General features: G+C 40.4%; 1 non-coding gene across 1 annotated transcript; it reads left to right on the top strand.

The window, feature by feature from the left end:
• Positions 1-15,808: 15,808 nt before the first annotated feature.
• LOC136154886 (U6 spliceosomal RNA) lies at positions 15,809-15,915 on the top strand. The gene has a single exon (XR_010660590.1). It is a non-coding gene; the product is annotated as a U6 spliceosomal RNA (small nuclear RNA).
• The last annotated feature ends 2,295 nt before the right edge of the window (positions 15,916-18,210 follow it).

The raw sequence follows: 18,210 nt of genomic DNA, 5'->3' as shown, positions 1-18,210 counted from the left end.
TTCTTTTTTCCTCATTTTAATTGTCATCTCTACAAGTTTGTGTTTCTGCTTGTTTCTGGTTCATGTACAGCTGATAACAGTTACTGCTATTTCAATTCCCAAAGCGAAAGTAGAAGAAAGAACTCTCTGATTCCAGCAATTTCAATATTCAAGCAGTCAAACCTCCATAGATTTCAAGGCCTGGCAATAATTGTTTGTGGCTTGAGGCTCCTCCTTCTGACCCCTGACCATAGCTCTGCCCTCTAGGCCCTAGGCTCTCCCTTCAGAATCATCTTGCCTTTATTTTGAATGGAACACGTTTGCAGCTGAGTAGCTTTATCAGCCTGTTTTCTGCTTGTCAAATTTTGGGAGCCCCACAGCCTTCTTTCATTTCATCTTCTATCTATCCTTTCAGTTAGAGATGGCATTATTCATGCTGATTTAACATGCTCAAGAATCCTGTAGTCTCCCATGTGTGTCTTGAGGAATCCATGCCCTTACACAAAAGGCTCATTCAGAGATTCTCTATTCGTAGCTTCTACTGAGATGACTAGGGTTATCTATGAGTCACAGACCATTTTGCTTCATGGAGCCCTCTGTTTGTATATTCTGGTATTCTAATACCTTGGAGGTAACTAGCAAAAAATATCTAGCTACATCCTTGATATTTTTCTCTACAGGACACTTTCCTGACAGTGAATCCTTTCATTTTAATGTACTTTTGCAAACTGGACAGGCTAAGACTTTCTCGTATCTTTAAAGTCCTAAGTTCCTTTTTGCTTAACAGATCTTCCTTCAATTTGTCTTTTCTCTACCATTTTCACTACCAGTAGCAAGAAGAAACAAGGGCATACTTTCAGCACTTGTCTTGGAAATCTGCTCTATTTAAAATTTAGCTTACAATTTAAGTTGTCTAATTAAATTACAACTTAATTTCTAAGCTAAATTTTCAATTCATTGCTTTTAAGTTCTGCTCTCCACATAACTGTAGGAGACAATTCACCTAAAATTTATACTACTGTGTAACAAGAATCCTCTCAAATTTCCAAAATCATGTTCCATATTTCCTTCCAAATCTTCACCAGCAAAGGGTGTGGGAAAAAAGGAACCTTCCTACACTGTTCGTGGGAACGTAAATTGGTACAACTGCTGTAGAGAACAGTGTGAAGATTCTGTAAAAACTAAAAATAGAGTTGCCATATGATCCAGCAATCCTACCCCTGGCCATATATCCAGAGAACACCATAATTCAAAAAGATACATGTACCCGTATGTTCACTGCAGCATTATGTACAACAGTCAAGACATGGAAGCAACATTAAGTGCCCATCAATAGGTGAATGGATAAAAAAGATGCAGTACATATATACAATGGAATGCTACTCGGCCATTAAAAAGAACAAAATAATGTCATTTGCAGCAACAGGGATGAGCTTTATAGATTGTTATACTGAGTGAAGTATGTCAGACAGAGAAAGATAAATATATGCTATCGCTTACATGTGGAACCCCCCAAAAGCCAAAACAAATGAACCTATATACAAATCAGAAATAGATGAGCAACCATTTCAAAACAAGCCTATGGTTACCAAAGGGGAAGGAGGGAAATAGATATATTAGGAGTTTTGAGATTAACAGATACACACTACTATATATAAAATAGATAACCAACAAAGACCTATTGGACAGCACAGGGAACTATACTGAATATTTTGCAATAACCTATAAGGGATAAGAATCTGAAAAGATTACATGTATGAACCATTTTGCTATACACCTGAAATTAACACAATATTGTAAATCAATCAAAAAAATTAAATTTTTTAAGAAAAATGTCTTCACCAGCAACATCTGTAACATTAATATTTCTAAAAATTGTCTATTATCATTTAGGTATTCTCTATGACAATAATGGCTTTCTCTACTGTGTTCCTCACTTTCATCTGAGCCCTCACCAGCAGCACTTTCACATTAACATTTCTATTAACTGTTCAAGGTAATATAGCATTTGTCTGTCATCCTCCTCAAAATTACTCCAATCTATAGCCATTATCCAATTCCAAAGGAACTTCTTTTAGGTATTTGTTACAGCTGCACCCAACTTCCTGGTACCAAAATCTGTATTAGATTCCTATGGTTGCTAAAGATTTGGTAGCTTACACCAACACATATTTAGTCTCATACAACTCTGGAGGTAAGAAGTTCAGAAAAGTTTCACTGGACTGAAAACAGCTTGCCAACAGGGCCATCCTCTGGAGGATCCACAGGAAAATGTTTCATGGCCTTTTCCAGACCCCAGAGCTCTCTATACATTCCTTCTATTTCTTGTCCCCTTTCTTCACCTTCACAGCCAACGATGTAGCATCTTGCTTCAGGGGTCAAATTTTCTCCTTCTGTATCAAACCTATCTCTGCCTCCCTCTAATAATGACATGTGTGTTTACACCTGGACTCGATCAGATAATACACAATAATCTTCCACCTCAAGATCATTGACTTAATCTTATATGTGAATTCTCTCTTGCCATATAAGGAAACATTTGCAGATTTAAGAGATTTGGAACTGGTTGTTTTTGGTGGCCACTTACTCAGTCTATTAGGGCTTCCCTGATGGCTCAGTGGTAGATAATCTGCCTGCAATACAGGAGATGTGAGTTCAATCCCTGGGTCAGGAGGATACCATGGAGCAGGAAATGGCAACCAACTCCAGTATTCTGACATGGGAAATCCCGTGGAGTGGGGCCTGCGGGCTACAGTCCATGGGGTTGCAAAAGGGTCAGACACAAAGTGACTCAACAACAACATTGTTCAGCCTATCACAGTCAGCATTCCCAGGAAACTCTAGCTGGGAAGTGAAAAATTCAGACAGGGAAGCGAAGAAAGCAAACAAAGTGTTCATTATTAATCAGCTTAATATCACTTAAGAACTTCTGAGGTAGAAAACACACTTTCCAGGGGAAGATAATGCCTCAGCATTCTAGACTACCATGTAATTAGGCAGGGGTGGGTTCTGACAATCTAGTAAAACCCCTCACACAAAGAAACGCCTGTTCTAGGACCTCCCAGGTGATCCAGTGGTTAAGATTCCATGCTTCCAATGCAGGGGGCAAGGGTTCAATCTCTGCTCGGGGAACTAAGATCCGACATGCCATACAGCATGGCCAAAATAAATAAATACAATTTTTAAAATTGGAAAAAAAAGAAATACAGGTTCTGACATTTGAAAGTCAGGCAAATATGCCTCTAAATTGTACAGGCTGTGGGGGTTTGGCCAGGATACTTACATCATCTTCTATGCCTAGAATGTACACACACACACACACACCCCTCCTTATAAAGTCTTTTCCTTTCTCCTTATCTCCCACCTGCTCTTCCTTCATTTAACAAATGTTTATTTGTCAGGAACCATTTAACAAGAGGCTTCCTGTGTGTTGTTTTGGATCTGTCAGGAACCCTCTGGCCCTTATTAATTCTGGCCCTTATTAATTCCTGAATATTCAAGAATTAAGAGGAGAGGCATGCCTTTCCCAGGGCTGAGGAATCCAGGCATTTCTCCTTATGGTGATAAGTACCCTCTTCCTTTTTATGAGCCATACGGTAAAAGGTGATTGTTCGCAACTCTCTCTTTGATAGGGACCGTCTTATGTTTTGTAAGTCTGGAATTTTAATCTTTATCTTTGCTGAGAATAACCACCTTGTAAGACAGTATATATGCACACACCATGTTGATTAAAACACCTTTGCTCCATCAGAGCTTTGGTCCCCACGTCTTTCTTTCTTTCTCTATCTCTATCTATTTCTGGCTGATTCCCTGGAGTACGCAAGCCGGCTGCGTAACCCAGGGAATATTAGCCTCTTTCCTTCTTTCACTCTCTCATCCACTCCGGACCACCAGGTTCCAGTCCATTAAAGGACCAACAAGTGGCACCCAGAACAGGGCCTGGTACACATGGCTTCGGACAGAGTAACCCCCAGGGCCTATTGAGGCCGGTAAATATTAAGACACGGGTCAATCGGCTGGAAAGCCCCCTCACTTTTCTACTTTACTTCAGCACTTTTTTAAAGTTCAGGGATTTTTGGTTTCACGCCAGAGAATAGAGGCTTCCCTTTAGACAGTGGTTTAATGTAACCCTTGGTTCCCTAATGAAGGTAGTTCCGATAGATTTCTGGCCCCTATGGGCTCTCATTGAAGCTGTGATTCTGACATTTCAAGGTAATTCTAGCCCTCATGATATTCGGCAACAGGCAGAACATTTATTACATGGGTATGAATTAGACGATGATACCTTACAAAAGGCCCAATTAGAACAACAAAATATACTTCAAGATTTTCCTACCAACCCTGCCCTGGTTGCTCCAAGCGCTCCTCCCCTGCCTGAGGGAACACATCCCAAAGTCTCTCCCTTGATAAAACCTAATGATTCTGACAAGGACTCCCTTAAGACACCTTTTAACATTTAAAACCGACAACACCTTTCTGAATAACAATAATCTACCCCCTTTGCAACAGAGGCTCTCTGAATTGCTGGCTTTGCAATCACAAGTCTCTGAAGCCTACGGTTTTTCTGCCTTTCCAGTCTTAAGAAATGTTGATGCTCAAGGGCAGATAATACCTCAACAAATGAAAAAGGCTGTAACTATGTATGGCCCACATTCGCCTTTTTCTAGAGAGATTCTAAATGCTATGGGGTCTTCTATTGGAACCTTTATTCCCTATGATTGGTGAATTTTAATAAAAGCTCTCCTTAAACCAGTAGAGTATCTTCAATGGACAACGTGGTTTCAAGATATAGCCAGAGATCATGCTAACAGAAATGCTCGAGCTGGTGCTCCCCAAAACAAAATTACTTTTGAAATGTTAAGTGGCACCGGACAATTTGACGCTAATAAAAGCTCAAAAACAATGCCCTCCTTTGTTGCATTATCAATTAAAAACAGTGGCCCTTGAAGCTTGGGATCAAATTCCTCCTCAAGGGGAGCCTACAGGTAGCTACATTAAAATATTGAAGGGACCTTGGAGAAGGAAATGGCAACCCACTCCAGTATTCTTGCCTGGAAAAGTCCATGGAGAGAGGAGCCTGGTGGGCTGCAGTCCATGGGATTACATGACTGAGTACAAGGGTGGAGGGAGATGGGTTGGTAGCAATAAAGTGGTAGAACTAAAACAAAATAATAATAAAATAAAATAAAATAAAATAAAATATTGCAGGAACCTAATGAAATGTATGCTGATTTCTTAGCTACATTAGAAACTGCTATTTCCTGTACAGTAATTGGAGAAGAAGCTAAAAGGCAACTAGAAAAATTACTTGCTTATAAAAATGCAAATCAGGAATGTCAAAGGGCTATAGTCCCAATTTGTGAGACAGGGACTATTTTTCATTATTTAAAGGCTTGTCACAATATAAGATCAAAAACTCAAAAGATGCAAATGCTAGCTAAAACAAAGAAGAAAAATACCTTAAGAAAGGGAAATGAAGGATCCTTTACATGTAGAGATAAGAACCATTTAAAAAAAGACAGACCTAAGAAAGTCCAAAAAACACCACAAAAACCTCCAAAAATCTGCCCTCACTGCTGTAGAGAAATGCATTGGGCCAAAGAGTGTAAATCTAAATTTGATATTGAAGGGAAACCTATTCCGGGAAACTCCAAACAAGAGACCTCCCAGGTCCCCTTCAACAAAAACCAGGGGCAAATTCCATCTTTTCCCTCAAACCCTCAACATCCGGCAGTGCTGCCCTCGATATATCAGCCCTAAACTCCTTCACGATCAAGAAGTCCCCTCTAGAATACCTACTGGACTTTTTGGGCCCCTGCCCCCACAAACCTTTGGTCTTTTACTTGGCCAGTCTAGTTTGACTTAACAGGCAGGAAGGCCAGGGCTCTCCAAATAAAAAAATTAGGCTGCAAGTGTCAGAAATTTTTCTCTCAAGCAGCAGGAAGAAACTAACTTCTTCTCTATACAAGTTTAAAAGGTTTCTCTTAAAATACTGTGTTGCCATGATGACACCTGGTTTCACTTGAAGTTAACTATTCTCAAACCCTGAGTTAACCAATGCATTTTTCTTATGGAAATATTCGTCTTAAGCTATGTTAATGAAACTGTATTTGCTTGAAAACCTGCCTTTCTTCAAGATTCATGTCAATCATTTTGTGGCCCGGGACAACTCACCTGGTGCTAAGGTTATCTCAAAGAGCATGTTGTGGGTGAGGGGCGTGGTGCTGCTATTCTCTTCAGTTTTGAGACATTTCCTTTCTCTAATTAAGCAGACTGCTGGTAGTTGTATGACACCTGGCTAAAGACTAGCAGGGGGGCACTCTTTCTGCCCCCTTCTGATGCCTATGTCAGAGGCTTTCTCTATCTCCTTTATACTTTAATAAAACTTGTACTTCTACCGATTTCCAATTAGCTTTTCTAAAATATTTTAGAGAAATTTCATTTCATTATCCTTCTGGTAAGCTGTGGAATTTCTTCAAAAACACTGAATTTATTATTTCTCGCATTTCTTTTATATAGATGGGACTAAAAACGCCAAAGCTTCATTCTGGTCTCTTAAAAAATATAAAGTCTTTTATCCTAAATTTCATTCTGCTCAACAAAATAAATTATATGCTCTTATTCAAGTTATTTGCCTATATCCTTATCCCATTAATATAGTCTCTGATTCTATATATTCAATTTTTGTATTAAAAAATATAGAAACCTCCACCATAAACTCCTAGTTTTATTAAAACAGACAATGGTCCTGCCTATATTTCTAGACACTTTAAACAATTTTTACAATCTTTTTCTATTAAACATATTACAGATATTACTTATAATCCACAGACACAAGACATAGTCAAACGAACACATCACACACTAAAGTTACAAATAAAAAAATTAAAGAAGGGGGAATACACAGGTAGACTACTGTCTTCCTTATCTAAAGCAGACTTTATACTAGATTCCAACATAAGATATTTTCTAAACTCATGATTATTGTTAATACCGGTTTATTTGTTTTAAATTTTTTAAACCTACCACAGGGAAATATTTTAACAAGAGCAGAAAGACATTTCAAGAAATTGAAGGACACTTCTCTTCCTCTGCCCATTTGGGACCAAGACAGGTTCAATAAACAATAGAAATCTGGGAAATTAATCTAACAGGGAGAGGGATATGCTTGTACTTCCCCAGATGGATCCAACAAACTTTTTCCTCGGAAAATTCGACCCAAGGGGGCCACGACATTCAAAATGGAGACGAAACAACAAGAACCCCAGGAGGAAGAAACTCTAATACAGGCCATGGTGGCTCTAAAGATCTCCAGAAAGCACTGCCCTTGGAGACATCAACCCTATGATATTCCCTCTTGGGGACAAATAAAAACCCTCACTAGTCAAGTTAAGAATCTGATTTCTCAACAGGGAATGCCTCAGAGTCCTGAAAACCTTATCCCTATGCTCTGTTGGCCTGCACGACCCCCTCTCAAGCCGGATTAACTTACTTACTTACCCAACCCCCCTTTATTACAGGTCATAAAGTGGACAGAGAAAAGACCCATCATATCAACCAATGACTCCACCCATATGCCCCCTCCCTGGAAGCCTCACACCCTGGGGAGGAAGGAAAACTAATTAACATTTCTGTAGGTTATGAAGTCCTTCCTTTGTGTATGGGCCCAGCAAAATTATGCATAAACGTCAGCCAACAAACTTGGGCTTTCGTCCTGCCTCCAAAAGAAGACTTGCGGACATTGCTGCCTTTTTTCTGTCTGTGAACCATGTTTACTACTGAAACTTTAGGGAAAGAACAAAAAACACTATATATTATGCTGCTTAAGTGGCTTAAAAGGTTACTAACACTACATTGAAACATTACCATGACAAAGGACTTCTTGGCTGGCTTGACAGTGGAATGACACCCTCCTCATCCTCCTCCTCCTGGAATCGTCCTCGATAAACAAATTGGGCCTAAACTATGAGACATATATAAAACACAAAAACTTGCTGCCAACACCAGAGAACTTGGGACTCGGACTGGACATTTCACAGGGACCAGTCGTGGACATAGAAACTATTTCTTGCGCTATAATCAGTCACATTTTATACAGGCCTGTGTCCCACTTACAATTTAATCTGTAACTTGTATTAATTGCCAATTTTGTGTTACTCCTGTTCATTTCAATCATAGTACCTACAACTGGAAACAAATCAAATTTCATTTATATGATAATGACTCTCTGAATGTACAATTACTGCAAAAGAAAATCTTTGAAACTTTTTCTAAATGTCTGCCCTCTTTCACTAATTTGGAAACTTTAGCTGAACAAATTACCTGGGCTAGACCCACAAGGATGGTTTCAAAGTATTACCCACAGTATCGGGTCTAGAACTGTAACTTTGGTGATTGTCTTGATAATTGTATTTGTTGTTTATCGTTGCCTTTCTATAAGGTTGGTTAATACTAACCAAACTCATTTGGTCAAGACCTTATTTTTTTACTAATAAAATAAAAATAGGGGGAATTGTCAGGAAGCATTTAACAAGAGGCTTCCTGTGTGCTGTTTTGGATCTGTCAGGAACCCTCTGGCCCTTATTAATTCCTGAATATTCAGGAATTAAGAGGAGAGGCACACCTTTCCCGGGGCTGAGGAATCCAGGCATTTCTCATTACAGTGATAAGTACCCTCTTCCTTTTTATGAGCCATACGGTAAAAGGTGATTGTTTGCAACTCTCTCTTTGATAGGGACCGTCTTATGTTTTGTAAGTCTGGAATTTTAATCCTTATCTTTGCTGAGAATAACCACCTTGTAAGACAGTATATATGCACACACCATGTTGATTAAAACACCTTTGCTCCATCAGAGTTTTGGTCCCCGTGTCTGTCTGTCTTTCTCTCTCTCTCTCTCTTTCTGACTGATTCCCTGGAGCGCGGAAGCCGACTGCATAACCCAGGGAATATTAGCCTCTTTCCTTCTTTCGTTCTCTCATCATCGACTCCAGACCACCAGGTTCCAGTCCATTAGAGGATCAACATTTATTGTGCAGCTACCCGGTATCAAGTACTAAGTTAGATGCTAGATATTCAGTGTTCAACAAAATAGACATAATCTCTATCTTATGAAGCATCCAATCGAGTAGGAAAGACACATGTTAAACAAATGCCCAAAGAAATAATGATTCCAAATTGTTGTGCATGATCTGAAGCAGAGTTCATCACCCTCAGCACTACTGGCATTGGGACTGGATAAATCTTTCTTCTTGGGTAGGAGGCCTGTTCCTGGCAGAGCAGGATATTTAGCAATATCCCTGGCCTCTACTCACTAGATGACAATAGCACGCCAGTTGTGATGCCAAAAAGTATTGACATTGTCAACTATCCCCTACAGGCTAAATCATTCTCAATTGAGAACTACATTACAGTTTAAAATGCACATGACAAACAAATTACTTTAAGATATAAGGGGATGTAACTTAGATGGAATAATCAAAGAATAATGTTCCCTCCAAGAGAGGAAGGAACATTAAAACTGAACTGGCACAAGAAGAGGGAATGAGGCAGAGATGTGGTAAGACAAATGAACATTCCAGAAAGATGGCACAGGCAAATCTCTAAACTGATAAAGTACTTGGAGTGTTTTAAATAAAAGCTAGTAAGTGTGACTGAACATGAGTGTAAGAAGAAGGGAGGTTGAGATGACCTTATATCTACCCATAAGCAATAAAGAATCTGGATTTTAACAGACTTCTTGGCACTTAGATCCATCTCTCAAATCTAGATAAACATGAATACAATTTCCATATATATTTTCTAATTAGCTAATGGGGCTTCCCTGGTAGCTTGGACGGTAAGGAGGCCACCTGCAATGCAGGTGACCTGAGTTCAATCCCTGGTTTGGGAAGATTCCCTGGAGAAGGGAATGACAACCCGCTTCAGTATTCTTGCCTGGGAAATCCCATGGACAGAGGAGCCTGGTGGGCTACAGTCCATGGGATTGCAAGAGTCAGATGTGACTTAGTGACTAAACCACTACCATCACCACCAAAATTTAAAAAAGGTTTAAGAAAACAAGGAAGTGTAGGATGAATGGTTCTAATACTGTGTAGTGGATTATTTGCAGAAGTGGCCACAATTGTCCCATTCTCATTTTTTAATTTTTATTTTTTTGCCTCTTTATTATAAAAACCATAGCACAAGCATGATGATAAATAGCCACGAACACTTAGGTTCATAATCTGAGAGCAATAGGGTATGACATGCAGAGCTCATGCCCCACCTAAAGGCGGTGGCCATTACTCAGCTCCATGAGGCCAGGTAAACCCAAAGGAGCCAAATCTTGCTTTTTTTCTCAAGAGAAGACAGAAATCCGGAGTTTTATGCCAAACTGCCCCAGTTTTATAAACTGGCTGCTAACTCAGTCTATTTTCTTTCCTTTTTTTTAATTAATTAATTTTTTTCATAAATTTTTTTTTTTTTTTTGGTTGTGTTGGGTCCTCACTGCTGGGCAGGTTTTTCTCTAATTTTGGCGAGCGGAGGCTACTGCCTTGGTACTGTGCTTCGGCTTCTCATTGCAATGGCTTCTCTTGTTTCAGAGTATGGGCTCTAAGGCGCAGGGCCTTCAGTTGCATCTCCCAGGCTCTAGAGCACAGATTCGGTAGTTATGGTGCACAGGCTGTGTTGCTCTGCACCATGTAGAATCTTCCCAGATCAAGGATGGAACCCATGTCTCCTACACTGGCGGCAGCTTCTCTACCATGGAGCCACCAGAGAAGCCTTACTTAATTAATTTAATTAAAGAACCTGCCTGACAATGCAGGAGACATAAGAGACTCAAGTTTGATCCCTGGGTCGGGAAGATACCCTGGAGAAGAAAATGGCAACCCACTCCAGTATCCTTGCCTGGAGAATCCCCATTCTCATTTTTTAAAATGTGACTCAGCAGCTCCTCTAATCAAGATGTGGTGCCTCTATCCCCACTCTTAAATCTAGACTGGCCTTACCGCCTAAAATGTGGAAGTGATGGTGGGCTAGTAATGGGTCTGGTCCTAAACAGACTCTATGTAATTTTACTCTTACTTGAAACACCTACTTCTTATCATGCCAATAAGCATTAGATAGCCTGCTGGAGGGTGACAGACCATGTGAAGCTGAGCCGAATCAGCCCAGTTGTCCCATTGAAGGTCTTAGATATGTAAGCCCAGTCATGATCAGCCAAGTCAAATCATCCCCCTTTCACAGTGTTACTTATACATAGTAAATCTATAGATTCCACAAAATCAATAATATATTAACATAATAATTACCTTATATAATTTTATGTATTTATAACTTTAAACAAGGAGAGGAAAACAAACATGTATTTATAGATTGTGTTATATTGACTTGCTTATCTGTCATTTATGGTTCTCTTCATTTGTCCATATGGATTCCAGTTACCATCTGGAGTCATTTACTTAACTCAGTACAACTGTGCTTCCACTCCATTTCCTTTGTGCTGTTATTGGAATATATATACACATACATATATAGATTGCATTTTCATATCTTATATGCCCATTACATTACACAATTCTTAAATCAGTTAAGAGAAGAAAAGAAATATGCATCTATACTGTCTTTGAAAGTTATAGTTATCAGTACTTTCCTTTTTTTTTGTTTTTAAATTGATTTGAATTACTGCCTGGAGATGCTTGCTTACTTGCTTTCAGCCTGAATAACTTCCTTTCATTTTCCTTCATCCTTTTTCTTTCTACTCCTCAAACTAGGAAGTCTCAATTATCCTATCTTCATCATCACTTCTTCATTCTTTCTTCTACCAGTTCAAACCTCCTGGCCTTCAGTGAAATTTCTTCTTTCATTTGTTGTAATTTTCAGTTCCAGAATTTCTATTTGGTTCCTCTTTATGATTTCTATTTCTTTACTGGTGTGCTCTATCTGATGTAGAATTGTCATCATATCCTCCTTTATTTATCTAATCATGGTTTCCATTAGTCCTTTGAACATACTTATAATGGTAACTGCCTGGCTTCCCTGGTGACAGTAAAGCATCTGCCTGCAATGTGGGAGACCCGAGTTCGATTGCTGGGTCAGGAAGATCCCCTGGAGAAGGAAATGGCAACCCACTCCAGTATTCTTGCCTGGAAAATCCCATGGACAGAAGAGCCTGGTAGGTTACGGTCCATGGGGTCACAAAGAGTCGGACACGACTGAGTGACTTCACTTCACTATAATGGTAACTTGAAGGTCTTTGTCTACTAAATCCCACACCTGGCTGCTCTCACAATTTTTTGTTGTCTGCTTTTGTTCTGGTCTCCTTCCCCGGTGGCTCAGATGGTAAGAAGTCTGCCTGTAATGTCGGAGATTCAAGTTCAATCCCTGGGTCAGGAAAATCCCCTAGAGAAGAAAATAGCAACCCACTCCAGTATTTTTGCCTGGAAAATCCCACAGACTGAGGAGCCTAGCAGACTACAGTCCATGGAGTTGCAAAGAGTCAGAGACCCCTGAGTGACTGACACTTTCACTTTTGTTCTGGTGTATGAGTCCATAATATTGTCTGGTGTCTTTGTAGGTCTCACAATTTTTTGTTGAAAACTGGAAATTTTAGATAACACATTGCAGGAACTCTGCATACTGGTCCCACAACGTGCTTATTATTATTTCTCTGTTTAATTGTTCAGTAATTGACTGGATTATTTTACTGAAGTCTATAGCCTCCTGTCACATGAGGAAGCCTTTGATGTTCTTCATGGGGTGCGGGCTTGGGTATGAGCCCAGGCACCCTGGAACAACATTGGTTTCCGCAGAACTCTCTTTATCTCTTCTCTGACCAAACCCAACCGTTAAGTTCCACTAATTACTAGTTGATTGCCCTGTTGTTTTTAAAAATTCCCTGAGGGCATGTATTGTACCATATACTTGGTATAACCCAATGCAGGCTCTCTTGAAAGGTTAGTTGCTTAGGTCACTGTTTAAGTTTGTTCTCTTCCTAGGAAGGCTCCTCCCAGGTGTCACTTTCTCAGTTTCTCTCCAGGAAACTAGCCAGCCTATAGTTTTGTCTGGATCTCTCAATTCATCTCCCAATCTCCAATTGCCTTTGAACACAACTTCCACTGTTTTTGAGAGTGCCCTTAGGTTTAACTTCTCCATACTCTTTTGCAAATGAAATCAGTTCCTGTGGTAAGAGATTCAGTTTTAGGGGACAATGGAACTCTTTTGAGTGACACCCTATTTTAGGAGCTGAATACTTGAGGGTGAGGCAGCCTCAGGTCTTCTCAGTTTGCCTCTCCAAGTGTGCATCACCCATGAACTATAACCCATGGAAGGGTGATCAGGTCCCAGCATACTCAGTGATGATGCACCCAAGGTAGAACCTCTATCCCATGAGCAGGAATTGGGAGGAAGAAGAGAGTCCCCATCTCTGAGCCACAGATGCCCAGAACACAGCCTTAGTAACAAATAATAGGAGGCAGAATGAGAAACACTGCTGTCCAGCCCCTCTCCTAAAGACAGCCCTTGGACTAGGAGCTGGAGGGAAGAGCCCTGTGTCCTTGGCTGCATCAGTCCTGAGTGGAGTTTCCATTTTGCTGAATGGGAGGGAGGAAGGATGGAGTGGGTATCAGTTCAAATCCCTTAAGACTTGCTGCTGTCTCCTTGTTTTAATACATTTCCTTGAAGAAATATTTCTTCATTTGCTATATGCCCTTAAGATCATTTCCAGAAATCTTAAATGGTTGTTTCAAAAATAATTTTCATCAGTTTTCTGGGGAGTTGGTCTAGAGAGCATGTCTCACTTCCCTGCTGGAAGTGGAACTCGGGTTGTGTTCTTATTTATTTATTTGAATGTTTCGGGTCTTAGTTGCAGCACCCAGGATCTTCCTTGTGGCATATGGCCTCTTCATTGTCACATGCAGGCTTCTCTCCAGTTTTGGCACATGAGCTCCAGAGATGGCAGCACATGGGCTCTCTAGTTGTGGCATGTAGGATTAGTTGCCAAACGGTATGTGGGATCTTAGCTCCCCCATCATTGCGTCCCCTGCATTGGTAGAAAGATTCTTAACCACTGGACCACCAGCAAAGTCCCTGGTTGCAAATTTTAAGTTACTAAGGTTTCGTAGCTGACTCTCTAGCATTATTGCAGCAATACATAACTGATGCACACCACTTACTCATGGAACCACTCATGGAACCCCAGACTCTCAAGACTTCATGGGGAATCCAGAGTATTCTCTCTTTTGACACTGAAGCCACTCTAGGAATTTAGTGCATTAAATCACTTCTATGGTAAATAATCCAGTGGACTGAAAAATACTTCATGCAGTTTCCAAAAGTGCTTCTCAGCAATGAGTTGTACTGGAAGAATCTGATGAATCTGACTCGCAGAGAGGCTTAAATAAAGTTTAATGCTTTAGGTAATGAGAAGGGGCCAATTATTCACTGCATTACAGAAAAATATATACTCTCAAAATTCACAGTGGTCAGCAAAATAGTAAGACTGAAGATTTGCTTTTAATTAAGAGGAGTTATCACGGCATTTAAAAACAGTACTTCTTGAAAAAAAAATTAGCTCTTCATGAAAACTGAACTTGCAGAGTGAGATCCTCCTTCTGGACATTTAATCATGTCTGACATAGAAAGTGACAGAACATTTAAGAACTTCTTTGCTTTAATTCCAGAGTCAGAAATACCAACTATCTGGTATGCTTCACCCACAATATGAAAAAAAAGATGCCAAAATCACCAAACAGGAAAAATCCTATCCATCAATAGAATCACAGGAAATCAATCACATCTATCCATCAGTAGAATCTTCTAATAAAGATAACTAAAGAATCCAACAGCATTTTCAGCAGAGTCAAATATTTATTTGACTGTGCCAGGTTTTAGTGGCAGCATGGAGGATCTAGTTCCCTGACCAGGGATCAAACCTGGGCCCCCTGGATTGACAGCTGGGAGTCTTAGCCACTGGACCAGAATCCCTTTTCTTGACCTACAAGAGCACACATCACTGGTACCTCATAGTCTAACAGCTGACTTCTCTGCCACAATACGTCCACATTTTTTAAAAAGCAAAATTTGCATGGTGAATGTTAGCAAAACTTTTTCTAATCATCTCATCATATAAATAAATCAATCCATCGTGCTGTATTCCTTAAACTTATACAGTGATGTATGTCAATGATTACTCAGTGAACCTGGGTGGGGGTGGGGGTGAGAATACTTGCAGCTAAACTTTGAGTCCTTGGGAATTCTAAGCCTAATTTTTGATCTATAATTTATAACAACAGAAAAACTGAAATATCATCATGTGAAAATTTTCAAATATGAGGGAAATACCTATTCAAGCAATCACACTTGATGATCTCTGGAGCCTGAATCAAAAAGGAAGCCAGCAAGCCCAATGCTCAGAAACTAACACTGAGTTGGTGGTAACAGACTTCTGTGTCAGGCTAGTCCACAGTCCCCAAACATCACTTCAGGAAGTAGATTTAAAAATCTCCAATGTGATCTTTCCCAAAGGCAAGAGACATAATACAATATGTTTCCTATGCATATATTTCACTGCAAAAATTTTACTTAAATGTTGTGCTGATATTATCTTAAAATTTTGAGTTATAAACTACAATGGAACATATGACTTCAATCTTAAAATGTGTATCCTTGTTATTCTCATATACTTCCACTCTCAGCCCACTTCTTTCCCTTTATGGTAAGCAAATGTTCTCAAAATCTTCAAATACCCAGATAAAACATTACTTCCTCTTTGAAGCTTATCACTCTTTTGGACTAAGTTTCTCTCCCATTTGATCTCCAACGGTCCTCTCTACAAAAAGAAATACACTAGCACTCGCTTCAGCAGCACATATACTAAAATTCTAACAATACAGAGGAGATTAGCATGGCCCCGGCGCAAGGATGACACGCAAGTTCGTGAAGCGTTCCATATTTTTTGAGGAATGAAAATGGAACCCCTAAATAAACTACTTTGAAATAACAACAACAAAAAAAGAAATACACTAATATGATGTTACTTATCATTTTCATAGGGAGGGACTATGGGGCATTTATTTTTTCCTGTTTATACTTGCCTATATTCCATAATTGTTTACATGAAGCATATTTTGCAATAAGAAACAATAAATGTTCCTTAGAAAAAGAAAAGTCATGTTCAACTGGGCTTCCCAGAGCGACTTTAATTTTTAGCATTATGATATTTGACCAGTGGCACTCAAGATGACCCAGAAAAGGGCAGAGTCTGGAAGAACTGTGGTGCATTTCTCAAAGGATGTGGTGACTCTAGGCCATGACATTTCAAAACACATGAAACAAGTAACTCCTGGTCTCCTCCTCACCACCTGTCCCTCCTCCCATACAGCCTACGTTTGTTTTCATTTTTTCTCTAGTTGTACAACCAGCTCTCAAAGTCATCCTGGAGCACCCTCTCTCACTCACTACCAGGTTTATTGGGTACCAATCTCAATTCTTTCCTCGGACACATTCCTCAAACCATCTTTATTTTCATGGTCACAGTCAGGTCTTCATTTTTTTTACCCAGCAACTTGCCACAGGCTCCTGAGGGTTCTTCCAGCCTAGCCTCCTTATCCTTTTCCAAGTTATCTTCTCACTGTTCCTGGTGTTTTTTCCTTCCCAAATCTGATCATCCGCATGTAATGTCACCATTTTCTCTTTTAAGTATTCATTTATTTGGCTGCACTGGGTCTTAGTTGCAGTATGTGGGATCTTCAATCTTCACTGCGGCATGCACGATCTTGAGTGGCAGTATGTGAACTCTTAGTTGTGGCACACATCCTTAGTTACATCATGTGGGGTCTAGTTCCCTGACTAGGGATTGATCCAGGGCCCCCTGCATTGGGAGTACAGACTCTTAGCCACTTGACCATCAGGGAAGTCCCATGTCTTCATTTTTGATGGTTGACTACTAACAGTTTTCAAGTCTCACCCCACCCTCTTCTCCTTCTGTTCCACAAGTGGGCCAACTTATAAGAAAGTCTAAGTGCTCCTTCCTGGGGTGCCAGTGGGAGATTTCAATCATACAAGCCCTTTCCCAGGCATGGGAACTTTTACCCTCACCCCACTCCTTAACCACCATAAAACCCTGAGCCAGTCTTCTCTTCCTGCTTGCTCGCCATCTCAGTCTATTTTAGGATTACTTGGGAATTCATTTTTTCATACCCTCTCGGATGTGTGTGTGTGTGTGGAGAGAGAGAGATCACATTATATTTGGGCTGGGAGTCCATCCTCTATCTTAAAGGTGAGTCCATCCTCTGAGTGTGTGTGTGTGTGTGTGTGTGTGTGTGTGTGTGTGTGTGTGTGTGTAGAGAGAGAGATCACATTATATTTGGGCTGGGAGTCCATCCTCTATCTTAAAGGTGAGTCCATCCTCTGAGTGTGTGTGTGTGTGTGTGTGTGTGTGTGTGTGTGTGTGTGTGTGTGTGTGTGTGTGTGTAGAGAGAGAGATCACATTATATTTGGGCTGGGAGTCCATCCTCTATCTTAAAGGTGAGTCCATCCTCTGAGTGTGTGTGTGTGTGTGTGTGTGTGTGTGTGTGTGTGTGTGTGTGTGTAGAGAGAGAGATCACATTATATTTGGGCTGGGAGTCCATCCTCTATCTTAAAGGTGAGTCCATCCTCTGAGTGTGTGTGTGTGTGTGTGTGTGTGTGTGTGTGTAGAGAGAGAGATCACATTATATTTGGGCTGGGAGTCCATCCTCTATCTTAAAGGTGAGTCCATCCTCTGAGTGAGTGTGTGTGTGTGTGTGTGTGTGTGTGTGTGTGTGTGTGTGTGTGTGTGTGTGTGTGTGTGTGTGTGTGTGTGTGTGTGTGTGTGTGTGTAGAGAGAGAGATCACATTATATTTGGGCTGGGAGTCCATCCTCTATCTTAAAGGTGAGTCCATCCTCTGAGTGTGTGTGTGTGTGTGTGTGTGTGTGTGTGTGTGTGTGTGTGTGTGTGTGTGTGTGTGTGTGTGTGTGTGTGTGTAGAGAGAGAGATCACATTATATTTGGGCTGGGAGTCCATCCTCTATCTTAAAGGTGAGTCCATCCTCTGAGTGTGTGTGTGTGTGTGGAGAGAGAGAGAGATCACATTATATTTGGGCTGGGAGTCCATCCTCTATCTTAAAGGTGAGTCCATCCTCTGAGTGTGTGTGTGTGTGTGTGTGTGTGGAGAGAGAGAGAGATCACATTATATTTGGGCTGGTAGTCCATCCTCTATCTTAAAGGTGAC

Source organism: Muntiacus reevesi, chromosome X (genome assembly GCF_963930625.1).
Source record: "Muntiacus reevesi chromosome X, mMunRee1.1, whole genome shotgun sequence".
In the NCBI taxonomy this organism is placed as follows: Eukaryota; Metazoa; Chordata; class Mammalia; order Artiodactyla; family Cervidae; genus Muntiacus; species Muntiacus reevesi.
The sequence above is the reverse complement of the archived record's forward strand: the minus strand, read 5'-3'. Positions and strand labels throughout refer to the sequence as shown.